The sequence below is a fragment of the Nematolebias whitei genome, chromosome 5 (genome assembly GCF_014905685.2).
Source record: "Nematolebias whitei isolate Nwh7 chromosome 5, NemWhi1, whole genome shotgun sequence".
Classification (NCBI taxonomy): Eukaryota; Metazoa; Chordata; class Actinopteri; order Cyprinodontiformes; family Rivulidae; genus Nematolebias; species Nematolebias whitei.
In genome coordinates, this window is record NC_056502.1 from 3,162,332 (window position 1) to 3,176,965 (window position 14,634).

General features: G+C 36.3%; 1 protein-coding gene and 1 long non-coding RNA gene across 2 annotated transcripts in view; both read left to right on the forward strand.

Annotated features, from left to right (window-relative positions):
* Positions 1-14,634, forward strand: part of LOC119409615 (thrombospondin type-1 domain-containing protein 7A) — a 351,078-nt gene that overhangs the window by 162,666 nt on the left and 173,778 nt on the right. The window lies entirely within an intron of this gene.
* LOC119409227 lies at positions 2,278-4,617 on the forward strand. Its single transcript, XR_005186776.1, has 3 exons — positions 2,278-2,320; positions 2,781-2,855; positions 4,592-4,617. It is a non-coding gene; the product is annotated as an uncharacterized LOC119409227 (long non-coding RNA).

The following is a 14,634-nucleotide window of genomic DNA, read 5'->3' on the forward strand; positions in this document are numbered from 1 at the left end:
TATGTATGTATGTATATATGTATATGTATGTATGTATATATGTATATATATGTATGTATATATGTATATATATGTATGTATATATGTATATATATGTATGTATATATGTATATATATGTATGTATATATGTATATATATGTATGTATATATGTATATATATGTATGTATATATGTATATATATGTATGTATATATGTATATATATATGTATGTATATATATATGTATGTATATATATATATATGTATGTATATATATATATATGTATGTATATATATGTATGTATTTATATATATGTATGTATATATATATGTATGTATATATATATGTATGTATATATATATGTATATATATATATATGTATATATATATGTATATATATATGTATGTATATATATATATATGTATATATATATGTATGTATATATATATATATATATATATATTAGTACTTAAAGTGGGGTTTCTGGGGTCTGGTCCTGCATGTTGTGTTTTTCCCTCATGTTTACCTGTCCCTCCTCCAACATTTCTCCTCCTGTGTTCCATCACTGTCGCACCTGTGTCTGATCCTAATCACCGCAGGTGCCTTTTATTTCACCTTGTTAGTGTCTGTATATATTCAGTCCCTTGGTGTCTTGTCAGTGTCTCCGGATTGTCCTTGTCCCTTCCAAGGCTTCATGTTTTCTTCATCCCTCCGTGTCTCCTCCTTTACAGTAAGTCTGCTGCCCCGACAGCCTTTTTTTATTTTTATATCATAATAAACGTTTTACTTCTTTTACTGGAGTCTCCTCGTCTTCCTGCACTTTGGGTTCTACACACGGAAGCTGATCATGATGGAAAAAATCATTAAAATATATTTGCAACGGAAAAACCTTTGGAGTCGGTTCGATTCACGATGGCTGACAACTATTCCTTCCAAAAACACAAACGACAAGAACTCCATACATTTGACAGATATTGAACAGAAGCTGCATGCGGTGCTGGCTCAGGTCTTCTCTATCGTACACTCGGAGTACTAACGAATTGTTTTAGCTTTCTGAGAAATGTTTTTGCCATACACGTTGGCAGGTGACACACTTTTCTTCAAGAAATGCTACTTTAATCGTCGCTGTGAAGTGCTGCTGGTATTAAACTTTTATTTTAATTCCAGTCTACATCAGGTTCTACAAGTAAAACTGATTCGATGTCATGGTGGAGGCTCATTTTATCTTAGAAAAACTTGGGATTTTTTTTTATCTTTTTAAAAGTGATATAAACACTGTGGATAAATGTTTGTTACTTTGTAGACCCTCTTTGCTTCTTATCTAAAACAAGAATGCAGCAGCAGCCCCTCCTCCGAGGCCATTTCACCATAACTTGTCTTATTTTGTTAAATATTTTAATTGTTGCTCAGTAGTTTTTGCATAATCTTGGTGATGGTCAAACAAACAAAACCAGAGCATTAAAAACATCTTGTCGCCACACCTTTCAACAAAGGAACATTACACATTTGTGCTGCGTGATGTCAAATATGGCTCAAGTTATTGCAACTTCTGCTTTTCAAACTCAATCATAAATGAAATGAGCAGTTTGTCGTGTTGTCTTGCATCTGCTTTGCTCCGTAATAACTTCAGTTTTAATATGTAGATATATAATCCATGATTGTTACAGACAAAAATTTCTGTTTTCACCTCAGACCACTGTGAAAATATTAAATGTAACATTTGTGATTTCTAAAGTGGAAAAAATGTACATAAACTGTGACATGAAGACAAAAATACAAAGAACTTGTGAGGAAAATAAAGTTATCATTTTTCTGAAACACTGACTTTCTGATTGGACGGTGACCTTAAGCCATTAAGTAATTAATTATTTTTATTTATTTTTTTACCAAAGTGTCTTCCAAAAAGACGCTAAACACCACATTTCTCCAAATGTGCTCATTAGTCTGATTTTAAAGATGCAAAAATATTAAATCTAAAGTGCCAAATGTTCTGATGGCATTCTTGTTAAATGACCACCTAGTTTAAAAATAAATAGATTTAAAAAAATCATAGTTTCTAAAAAAAACAAATTACTTGGTTTGCCTCATTAAGTGGTTGGAGAGCGTTCAGACTGAGAATGAAGTTATGTTGAGAAATTCTGAAATTATTCGTACGTTAATAAATATATAGTAAAGTTTACAAAGCAGAACTGTCGTAGAGAAGGAGGAACATTCCTCAGGTCTGTGGCAAGAAACTTACTGAAACTGTGAAGTTGCACAAAGACGGAATAAAGAGAGAAGAGGAAGAGAAACCTCAGAGAAGAAACTTTAGAAAGGAGAGAACAACAAGAGAGACAAGGTAAAACATTAATTTTCATATATTTTAGTATTATTGGCTGTAAAACAAAATGTCCGTGTTATTTCAGTTTTTAAAGGTGGTTCAGTTGATAAAAGTAAAATGTGACTGTAGATTTAGTTCTAAGCTGGATTAAATAACACATGCTCACATGTGATGCAATTATCAAACGTGATCTGACACTGAATAATAAAACTTAAATGTTGTTTGTGTCCACTTATTTTACTTTTTTTTTTTTTTGGTAGAGTTTGAAAGATCATTAAAAAATGTGTTAATTTGTTGTGACTAAACAAACTTCGGCCAAAAGGTGGTGAAAAGCCAGCGTGACCACACCTCTTGATAAAGTGTGTTGATACAACTGGAGGGTGAAACTCCACATCCTGTGATATGAACATCTGTTTGTTTTCCCACTGATACTGATGTTTTTCCTACATCTGCTTCTCTGTTTTTTTTTTCTGTGCAGGGATACGGTGAAAGATGTTTGCTCTCATCTGGACAGTTCTGCTCTTCTCTGTGGGAGGCACCAACGCTGACTCGGGTAGAATATTCTGTTTCAACTCAGTATTTATATGATGCCATGGATATTTAACATGCGTTACTGCATTTGTTTGCTGTTAGATAAATAAATATCCTTGTATTATCTACTTACTCAAGCCACTCTGAGGAAACAAGAAGATTTTAAACCGGCCTTTTACTTGCAAGGACTCATTCAAAACAGACGACACACACGGATCATGTGAGCATCGAACAGAGTTTGCTGCAGACTTTAACAGCAGCAGAGTCCAGCAGGCGTTCCCTCATAGCCAGCTGCAGTCAGATCCACGGTAGGCTAGCTGACCTCCAGCTGGAGATGAGAGAATGTTTTGGGCATGCTCTCATGGTGTCATATTGGTGATGTGACTTATCTGTGCTGCTGATTATCCATGCTGCTGATTATCTCATGCTGATGTATTCATTCATCCTCATCTGCTCACCACAGACTCATGTTCGGGCTGCTGTTGTTTAGCCGCATTGTTTCACATTAATAGTGTTTAGCGCTTATCTTAGATCTTTTCACGTAACGTTTGGCGTTCGTTATATCTTAGATCCATGTAAACCGTTTCTTTTTACACTTTATATTTTTGCTATTGTTGGGTGTAACTGGGACCCTGCACATAATTTCATTCCACCTCATGTACCACACGTGGTGACAATGACAATAAACCAACTTGAATATATTAGGGGGAGTGGTGGCGCAGAGGTTAGAGAAGGTGGGCCTGTGATGGGAAGATTGCCGGTTCAAGCCCCGGTACCGACAATAATGTGTGTGGGGTAGGCGAAGCGCCCACATTCGCCCTTATTCGCCCCACCCTGGGCCCATGAGCAAGGCTCTTAACCACCATCTGCTCCCCAAACAGGTCTCTCTTGAAAATGAGTTCTCGTGGCTCAATGAGACTACTTGTATAAATAAAGGGTAAATGAAAATAAATAAAATAAAAAAAAAAATATATATATATTTCTTTTTTTTAAATAAGAGGCAGATATAAGAATTTTTTATCTTCTTTCTGCACCCTTTTCAACGTTTTTTTTCTTTCTGATGAATTTGTTTTGTTTACTTTGTTTCTTTTAAATGAATGGATAAATAAATAAACAAATAAACTTGAACTTGAACACCATGTGAGGCACCTCGAGCCGGCGAGCTGGCCTTCAGGCCGAGACAAGAGAATGTTCTGTGCACACATTACAGAAAGATGTTCGCAGCCATAATATAATAAAAAAATTCACAACATAAATTCTCAAACATTTGCGACAATACTTTAAAGAACACACTTTTAGATTATTTTGTCTTGGACTTTATGATAAACACCTTATTTTTGTTTTAAATTCTGAATAAAATGTAAATTCCAGCACAAAAGCTGTTATTGTAGATTTAAAAAAAGAGCCTTTATTGCCTTAGTATTAGAATACAACAAAATGTGTTTGGTGTCTCTCAGAGACACTAACAGATATATTTAGGACATCTACTTATTAGAATGGACTGGAAAGACTGGAAAGAAAAGAATGAAATATGAATTAAGTAATAAAAAAGAGCAATCCTATTTAAAGACTTAAATATTGACAGATTTGCATTTACAGTTCGAACAAACAGTGCTAAAGAATTAATGTTGTGTCTGACACATTTACACTTTACAGAATATTAAAAGAATAATTCCAGTTTTCACAAATTCATTTTGATATGTAGTAATTAACTGTTTCTTTAATGAATTGTTTCTGTGTTTTTCTTTGAATTAACAGATGCATCAGCCAGGACAAAACAACACTGTTATACATTACAGTCAGGATATTACTGCATTACTCTTAGTGATGAAACCATAACAGCAGAAGCTGGACTCTGTGTTGTGGTGCCATGCTCTTTCATCCCTTCTTATTATTTCACACCAAGAAATATAGTTTGGTTCAAATGTGACGCATCCAAAACTAAATGTGTGGAATCTGACATGATATTTCACACCAACCCGAACAAAGTTCAGTCAGAGTTTAAAGGACGAGTGTTGCTGTTGGAGCCAGATGTGAGCCAGTTGAACTGCAGCATCATCATTAATGACCTCAAGAAGTCTGATTCTGGAACGTATCAAATCAGAGTAAATGGTCTAATAGGTGATGAAACAAGTGGCATAACATTTTATCTAAGACCGCCTGTTTCTGTTAGAGGTAAGAAAAGCTGCAACAAATATAAATATATTGACTTTTTTGTTTTGTGTATAAAAATAATTTGAGATTTTAGACTCATAAAGAGGGCAGCACAGTGGCGCTACTGGTAGAGCTGCTGCCTCTCAGCGAGCAGGTCCCTGGTTCAAACCCCAGTCCAGGGGCCTTTCTGGGTGGAGTTTGCATGTTCTCTCCGTGCATGCGTGGGTTTTCTCCGGGTACTCCAGTTTCCTCCCACAGACCAAAAACATGCATGTTAGGCTGATTGGTAACTCTAAATTGTCCCTAGGTGTGAGTGAGAGAGTGAATGGTTGTTTGTCTCGTTTGTCTCTATGTGTCCCTGTGATGGACTTGCGACCCGTCCAGGGTGTACCCCGCCCCTCGCACAGTGATTGCTGTATATGGGCACCGGCGACCACTGTGATCCAAAATGGAACAAGCCGGTAAAGATAATGGATGGATGGACTCTAAAGAATAAAGTCATTATTGAATATTGGTGACCTCTGTTGGCAACAAGAGTGAACATCACTTCCTGATAAACCTTCAAACGCATGAACCATGTTTCCTCAGGTCTAAGTCAGAAACCCACAGTGGAGGTTCCTCCTCTGATGGAGGGACAGAAGGCCACCCTGACCTGCACTGCTCCTGGTCTCTGCTCTGGATCTCGTCCTGAAATCACCTGGACGTGGAGAGGAACGAGAGAGAACAGCTCTCAGTTCACAGGAAACATCACTGACTTCCACACTGAGAATCTGACTGCAGTCACACAAAGACACAGCTCAACTCTGACCTTTGACCCTTCATCTGAACACCACGGCACCAACGTTACCTGTAGGGTCAGCTTCACCGGAGGCGCAGTAACAGAAGAGACTGTGACGCTGAACGTGAGCTGTGAGTTCTGTCAAAGCGAAATTTTGATAACCAGAATGAACATGTACTTAAAGAGAAGTTTATTAAATAACAAATAGTATGTTGTTTATTACTAATGAAAATACACATTGCAGCATCTACTTTGGAGTCCTTTTTGCATCGCAAATTATTGTTAATTTTATATAAAGGGAAAATATTTTTTGTAAATGTACTCCACAAATAGAAAAAAGCCTCTGATCACTGGTAAAACATCTGTTAAAGAGGGGGATGATCTAAATCTGCACTGCAGTGTCGACAGTTTACCACTTTCAGTTTTAAGATGGACTAAGATGGAATTTGGAAATAAACTAAAATTTATAACACTACGGAAATCCAGCAGCAAGACAAAAGAACTAGATCTTTGTCCATCCTTAATGTGACAGCAGGAGATGCTGGACTCTCTGCACAACATCTGAACAGCTCAGCCAATGTAACAGTAATTTGTAAGAATGTTGTACTTGATTATATAAGTAGGTTTGTTGTAAACGGGATGTTCAGAACATTTAAACTAATCCAAAATGACTGCGCTGGTCAGAATTTTTAATATTTCTCATGTCCTTGGTGTCATTGCTTTTTAATTTATCCGTTTCTCACTGCATTAAAAATATATCAGCAAACAATGTAGACAATCTGCAAAATGATCAATTAATATGATGTTCACGTTTGGAGGGGGAGGGGTGTTCAAATGAAATACTTTTATTATTTTTTTATTTTCCAAAGATACTTGTTAGGAACTGTCAAATTAAAGTTTGATGTATGGAGAGAAATGTCCATTGTTCACGTTAGAAGTTGAATTATCATTCTGAAGTACACGTTCAAAGTGTCTCTTTCATTAAAATCATTTCCTGCTGGAAATCTCCTGTTTGTATCCTCTTTGTTTTGACCATATTCATGAAGTTGATTGTACAGTAGCAATTTAGTTTTTGTTCTGTTTCTTCTCTTAGCAGATCCTTCCAAAACCTCCTCAGTTCCGTGGCTACACGTTATTTTATCCTCTTTAAAAGGAATTCTCATCTCAGCTATTACTTGTTGTTTGGTCATGAAATGTTACAGGTACTCTCTCATATCGGATTCATATTTTCAAAATGCCTTTTGTGGATAAGATCTATACATTTTAATCTGTTGCTGCATATTTTCTCTCTTTGTTTCAGGAAAAAACAAAACTCTGTATATTTGGATAACAATATAGAAATGATTGTTCAAGGTGACACAACATGTTTATTGAATCTAATCATGATATTTTGGATTATTCTTTTGACGTTAAATTTATCAATGAAACCTAAACGTACACCTATTATATACTAAAGGTCAAAATGTACCAGAGAGTAAAATCATTTCAGATACTACATGCATCTCAAAGTATTCTCATCCTTTTTCTTTTCTTATCTTGAAGGAAATCATTATTAAAATGAGTGTGTGTGAGACAATTGTATCTTTTGACACAGCTGCTTTTCTTAGCTGCATTACAGTTTATGTAACTGAAACAACTGATTTAATTAGCTTATTATAATTTGACTGAATGCATGTTAAGAGACACTGAGTGTGCATATTACCTTGAAAAAAATATTTATTAAATTTTTAGTTTTTATATTTTGCTTTATACAGCTGATGCAAGTTGTCTTTTTCTTTGTAGATCAGCAGCAATGAAGATGGTTAGTTCAAGGTCCATGATGCTGCTGAGATCGGAGCGGTGGCAGCAGACATCCATCCATCCATCCATTATCTTTACCCGTTTATTCCATTTTGGGTCACGGGGGTCGCTGGTGCCCATGTCCAGCAATCACTGTGCGAGGGGCGGGGGACACCCTGGACAGGTCGCAAGTCCATCACAGGGCCACATAGAGACAAACAACCATTCACTCTCCCACTCACACCTAGGGACAATTTAGAGTTACCAATCAGCCTAACATGCATGTTTTTGGTCTGTGGGAGGAAACCGGAGTACCCGGAGAAAACCCACGCATGCACGGAGAGAACATGCAAACTCCACCCAGAAAGGCCCCTGGACCGGGGTTTGAACCAAGGACCTGTTCGCTGAGAGGCAGCAGCTCTACCAGTTGCGCCACCGTGCTGCCCCTGGCAGCAGACAAAGTATGCCAAAAAACTTGAATTTTACGTTGAACACTCTTCGCCAAAGAGGAGAGAGAACATTGAGACAGAATGTGCACAAGTTAAAACAAGAAAGGATAAAAAGGAAGAAGATGGGAAGGAGATTTCTGATGAGGAGGAAAAGGTGAAAAACTGTTCATGAAATGGAAGGAGGCGTTCAGGAAGTAATTCACTATGAATTGTAATGTATTGTGAGGCTGGGATGAGACTGTTCTTCTAAAACTGAACCTTCTGTTATTTTTCACACGTTATGCTTTTAGTTATGACAAAGTTTCATATATTCCCTGCTTTATACAGTAAGGACAAAAATGTAATTTTATATCCTACATTGCACTGATCAATGTGACTTTTGTACAGAAACTATATTTCAGCCCTAATCATACCTTTTTTCTAACCCAACCAAATAATTGGGTTTGTAAACCTCCCCTGTTGTGAGGATTGTGTTCCTTAGTGTCTCCCTCTTGTGATCTGTCCTAGCTCCTGCGTTCCCACCTGCTCCTGATTGTCTTCCCCCCAGGTGTTTGTCATTGTCTGTCGTTAGTGTGCGTCACTGTGTTCCTTGTTGTCAAGGCATTGGTTTGAACGGAGTCCTGTTTTCTGCCTCCCTCCATGTCTCCCTGGTTTTCATGTAAGTTTGCTGCCATGCCAGCCTTTTGTTTTTGTTTCATATGTACATCAGCTCGATTATTCTTACCTCCTGAGTTCCCCGAGTCCTGCCTGGACTTTGAGTTCAACCACCACCAGATCGTAACACGTTCTAGTTTTAAAGGCCTAACGTTAGAAAAAAAATAATGTGACATGAGGCAACTGTCAAAAAACTATTTATATTCTTAAAGTTCTGCTTAAGTTTGAAAAGACAACAACGTGACAAATGTGTTTTCTTAAGATTATGGTGTTTTGTACATGAATGTCTCTGCTAAACGTTTAAAATCACTGAACACTGTTTCTCAATGTGCCTCACACTTCACTGTGAACTGTGTAGCTGACATGCCTCCTCTCAGTGCACGGAGACACTCACTGGATGTCTTTGGTTTATAAGACTCAATTTAACCAGACTCTCCTACTTTGGTTCACTCTTTCAAAGACCAAACCGTTGCAACGCGCTTCATTCCAACAACATTTTCCTTTTGCTTGTGCCCCGAGTTCGAACAGAAAAAGGGAAACAAACATTCAGAATTGCTGCTTCAACAACATGGAACCTTCTCCAGTCTGAACAAAACTGTCATATCTCATTTCTTTAAAACATATCCTGACAACAAGCAACATGAATCCATTGATCAGGGTCAGTGTTTTTAAATAGTTATTTTCAATACTGTTTTGCCTTGTATGATTGATTAAATTGTTAAAATTTGTTGTTTTATTGTGTTTGAGACTTTTATAACTCATATGATGGGTGTGGTTTACTTTTGCCACAGTCCCGCTTGTAAATGAGATTTTGATCTCACTGTGGTTTTAAAACTAAAGAAAATTAATAAAGATAGTGTTATTTTTGGGAACATTTAATACAGAAAAAAATAACAATAAAAAAAATAATAAATAAATAGATGGAGCTAGAGAGATATAAATATAAATATATGGAGGACACCCAGGTCCAACAACCTTAGATCAATACAGCAGTCATCAGATTTTTAATGCAACTTTCTATCTTTTTTTACCCTACAAATTGTTTCCACTCATTCTTTTTAAACATGACACAAGTTTATTTAATGTTGAACAGACATTTGGTTTAAGCTAACACTTTTTAATGTGCTTTACAAACTATTATCCAGTAGCATTTTGTTTGTATGAATAATCACTTTTCTTGATTTTTTTTTTCCTCAGCCAAAGACCAGCCAACTGTAGAATTGGCAAGAAATAAAATTAATAAAATGAAATGTAATTTGTTTTTCTTGTTAGCAAATATTTCAGTCAACTGTTTCAGTATTTTTCAGTAGCATTTTCCGCAGTATGACTATCTGACCTTGTAGCATCTACATATGAAATCTGACCCCACCTCAGCAACACAGGATTAAATATGATAAATTATAGAAAAACAGCTCAATAATTGTTAAACACTTCTTTCAAAAAACACTCGACTTAGTAGAAGAAGTAGAAGGTCTAATGTTGATAATGTTGAATGTTGTCAGTGGTTATGCTCCACAGGTTTGATGTGAGCTTGAGGAGAAAAATAAATTCTGGAAGGACGTAGGTGAAGTGCTGGTGTATTCCCAGGGAGGAGTGAGTGGTGATCGAAGCAGACCAGCATGAACATCTTTGTGATGGAAACAGAAGAAGTGACGGTGTCAAAGCAAAGAACAAAAAAGACCAGATGGTGGTGGATGTTGCCAAAAGGATGGAAACATCTAATCAACACCTATTTCCAAATAAATAATATAGGGTGACCTAGAAGAGCTTCAGAGGGAGTTTGAGGCTGTGATGTGGTGGCAGGGGCGAGTGTAGCCAGGCAGCGTTGGAAGGTTTGCTCTGGTGATGGACAGACTAACAGATAAGATCAGGTATGAATCCCCATAGACTATGATGTGATCTGGGTGAGAAATGGAAAGGGATGGAAGAAACAACGGAGAGGTGGAGGTATGCACTTGAACGAAGAGGAATGAAAGTCAGCTGTAGTAAAGTATGGATGTGTGAGAGGCTGGTGGAACAGTGAGGCTACAAGGAGCAGAGGTCACAAAGGTGCAGGACTTCAACTAATCCAGTTCAATTGAGTTTATTTATATAGCACCAAGTCACAACACACGTCGTGTCAGGGCACCGCACAAAAAGATTTACATACATCATAAAAGCCGATTAGTAAAAGTTATGTATCTAGGGAAGCCAACAGATTGTGTTGAATCTTAACTTTGTCACAGTCTCCCATCCTGAGCAAGTACAATGGCAACAGTGGAAAGAAAAAACTCCTTGTTTACAGGGAGAAAGCCCCAGCAGAACTAAGTGCAGGACGAGCAGCCATCTGATCTGACCGACTGGGGTTTGAAAGGACAGGAAGGAAAAACACACAGAATGGCATGTCCAGGTGAACTTTCATTAGGAGGAGAGAAAATAAAATAAATGCACATTAAGGATAAAAATAATACCAAATACAAATAGTTGGAGTAGAGAAAGTAGACAGCAGCAGAGTGAGGGAATGTGGTCAGTTTGTCCTCCAGCAGTCTAAGCCTATAACAGCATAACTAAGGGATGGCTCAGGAAACCCAAGCCAACCCTAACTCTAGGATTTATCAAAAAGGAAAGACTCAAGCCATTGAGATGGCCAATGGGAATGTGACCCTTCAAAACAGACGACACCTTCAGGGTGTCCCACAGGCAGCTGATCCTGATGAGCAGCAGCAGTGCACCATTCCAGCCGCACCATGGCAGGACTGTACAACTACAAAGGGTGGTGGCTCTCCGGGAACCACCAATGAGTCAACCATCACCAGGCTCTGTCCTGGGGCCTCCCCTTGGCTCGAACATGCACAGGAGAATGACTTCAAGGGTGTTTGAGAAAAACAAGTGTCCCTTAGATTTTTAGAGACTTATTGTGTTCCTTCAGAATAATCCCTTATCAGAGGGCCGTCTACATTGTGATGTCCTGTATTCTGAAAGCACTGTTTCTGTATGTTCAGAGTATTGTGAAAAATAAAATAGAGTTGTCAAAAATAATTACATTGATATCAAAGTGAATGTTTTACTGTTATGGATCCAAATCACAACAAAAAGCATAAGTCATGTTCAGATGCATGCATTGAGAAGTAAATTTATAATGTTGCTTGTGTCTTGCTAACTTTCTTTTATTCTTTAAAAAAATAATTAAGGGAAAACGGGAGATGGTGTGAGATTTACCTTTATTGTCCTAGTTAGTTTAAGATATCTGTTGCCATAGAGAGCGTGCAGGTACCATAAAAATGATGCAAATATGAGGAGTTGAATACAAGTACACTCCTGCTGTTGTGCAATAAAAGCAGTTCATGTTCCAGAGATAAACTCTTCTTCTCTCATATCATGACATTTTCTGTTTATAATTAAGGGGATTTTTTTAGTTGATTGGATGATGACTTCCTTTAAGTTTTTTTTTTTTTTTTTTTTGAGAGGATGATGCAACTCGTTTATAATTTGGGAGCTTTACCATTGAACAGTGACACTCTGCTGTGTGTCCAGACCAGGACCACATGGAGGTGCCACCAACTCAGCTAGGCTCCTGGGGTTCAAGGAGTTGCCAGTCTCTTTCATTACATCTGTCTTGACTTGTCGGCAACTGATCACAAACACAGTTGGTGAAATGAAGCAATCTATTTGTGGCTTAACAGAACTCTGGTCTTAACTGGACCAGAATCCAAATTGGACCGTTTGTCCCAGTACTTTGACGAGAAGACAAACGTCTTTGTCCTGTAAAGTCTAATGACAAAAATAACAAAATTAATAAAAAGGGGCCTGATTTGTATCATTGTCAGGCTTATACACCCACTCTTTCTTAAAACAGAATACTGCTGTGGAAGAAGACTAAGAATAATTTTAAACCTCTACAATTCTGCTTAACACCATTTGTGTAGTTGGTCATTGTTTTTGTAAGTGCCTGTGTGACTGTGAAATGAATATATGTATTTAAAGCATAGATAATCCAAGTACAATATGCCAAGGCTGTATATTAAAATAAATAATAAAATTAAAATAAAATTTAAAGGTGTAAATAGTTTGCAAAGAGATAAAAAAAAACACTAAAGTGAGCTCATCCAACTTTAGCTTGAAGGTTTTTAGGGTTCAAACAAAAACATCTATGCAAACTAGTACTTCTTTAAAAAGTAGAATTAAATAAACTAAAGATAAATGTGAAGGAACCTAAAGAAAAAAACGAAGACCAGTTTTAAAATCAAGAAGTACGGCTTTTTTTTTTTTTACACTTTTGACTTAGAATAGCACACATGGGCAGAAGTGTCTCACTGGTGAAATGAGGAAATGCTGAAAACAAACTGCTTTGTTTGAATCTGTAAGTAAAAACATGTTCTATCTGTTACAAGTTCATTTTAACATGGTTTAAAACATGCAAATATTTAGCTGTAAATGATACATTGTTGCAGTTACGACAATAGTTTTTACAGTTTTCTATTTAATGTATCTCAAACTGCAAAAAACAGAATTACAACACCAACAACAAAACACAAAAACTGTACAAACCGAAGTGACGATAAATGAAAATGTGTTTTGTTTTTTGGTGTCTTTTAGCAAACGTTTCACAGCCTATAAGTCAAAAAGACAAAAAAAAATAATCCTTCAACCAAACATACTTTATTTTTTAAATATTTAATAAGAATAGCTTCAAACTCAACGTAAATATCCATAAAAGGTATTATTTTTACATTAGAAATACAATGACTCATCAGACTTACTGCTGTGCAACAGAGTAACCACAAGCTTCCTTAAAACATAATGCTACATCAGGAAGTCTCTAAAACAGATCTGTGAAGAAGAGGAGAGAGAAGGGTGACAAGACAAGAAAAGGTAAGCATCATTTACTTTGTATAAAGACTATTATTATAGAATAATCATTGAAGTCATTGTATCAGAGTAACTTGTGACAGGTCACTCTGTTGGTAAAGTTATTTTTCCGATCTCAGATCGTGTTTGTTCATTAAATGACAAGAAACTGAAATCTTGACATCAGGAAACGTGACAGACATAAATACAGATTATATTTTATAAGTTGTAGCTAAAGATTTTTCTGTTCCTGTTTATTTGACTGAAAAACCGAAACCTAAACATCTGGAAACGAAGCAGACAAAGACAAATGTTCTTTTATATGTTGACGATATGTAGATTTTTATGTGTTTATATATTGTACTGAATTGATATCACAAAATTATTGAAAGTAATAGTCACTGCTCTTAAAGTCTGATACTGTAACTGCAGATAAACACTTTAATATGTTAAACTGTGTGTTTGATGTAAACTGTTGACTGATCTTTGATTTCGTTTCTGCAGATCATTTGTTCTTTAAGGTGGACATTAACATTTTAGCATCAAATCATGTTTGTTCTAACCTGGATCTTTGTGTTTTTGTGTGCAAGAGGCACTGATGCTGATGGAGGTATTGTATGAATGTCATTTAAATGATGCTAAAACTAAATATAGTGCATTTTTAATCATTGATTATGACACTTTTCTAACAGGCTTTCTTATCATTGTTTTCATTTTGACAAAACATAATTTTGAGCATATCAGGACAATGAAGCAGCCATTCTTAAATTGAATAAGTTAAAAACGTTTATCAGTCTGTTGTGTAGACAAACTCTAGCAAGGACCTTCTGGAAGATAGTACACGTCAGCACAATTGTCTCTTTATGACTGTTTTAAAAATCGAACTTGAATGCCATTGAATCAGAATACAATAAATATTGTTTGGTGGCTCACAGAGACACTAACAACAATATTCAAGAATTTCATAAACAATATATACGTTAAAAATAGAACATTTAGACATGAATTAAGTAATAAATGCAATCCCCAGAGTAAGCCTATTTGCAGACAGTTAAAAATAATAAGCAATAAAATAAATACCAACTCGGAGTTTCCCGTTAGAACAAACAGTGTTAAAGAATTAATGTTGTGTCTGACACATTTACACTTTACAGAATATT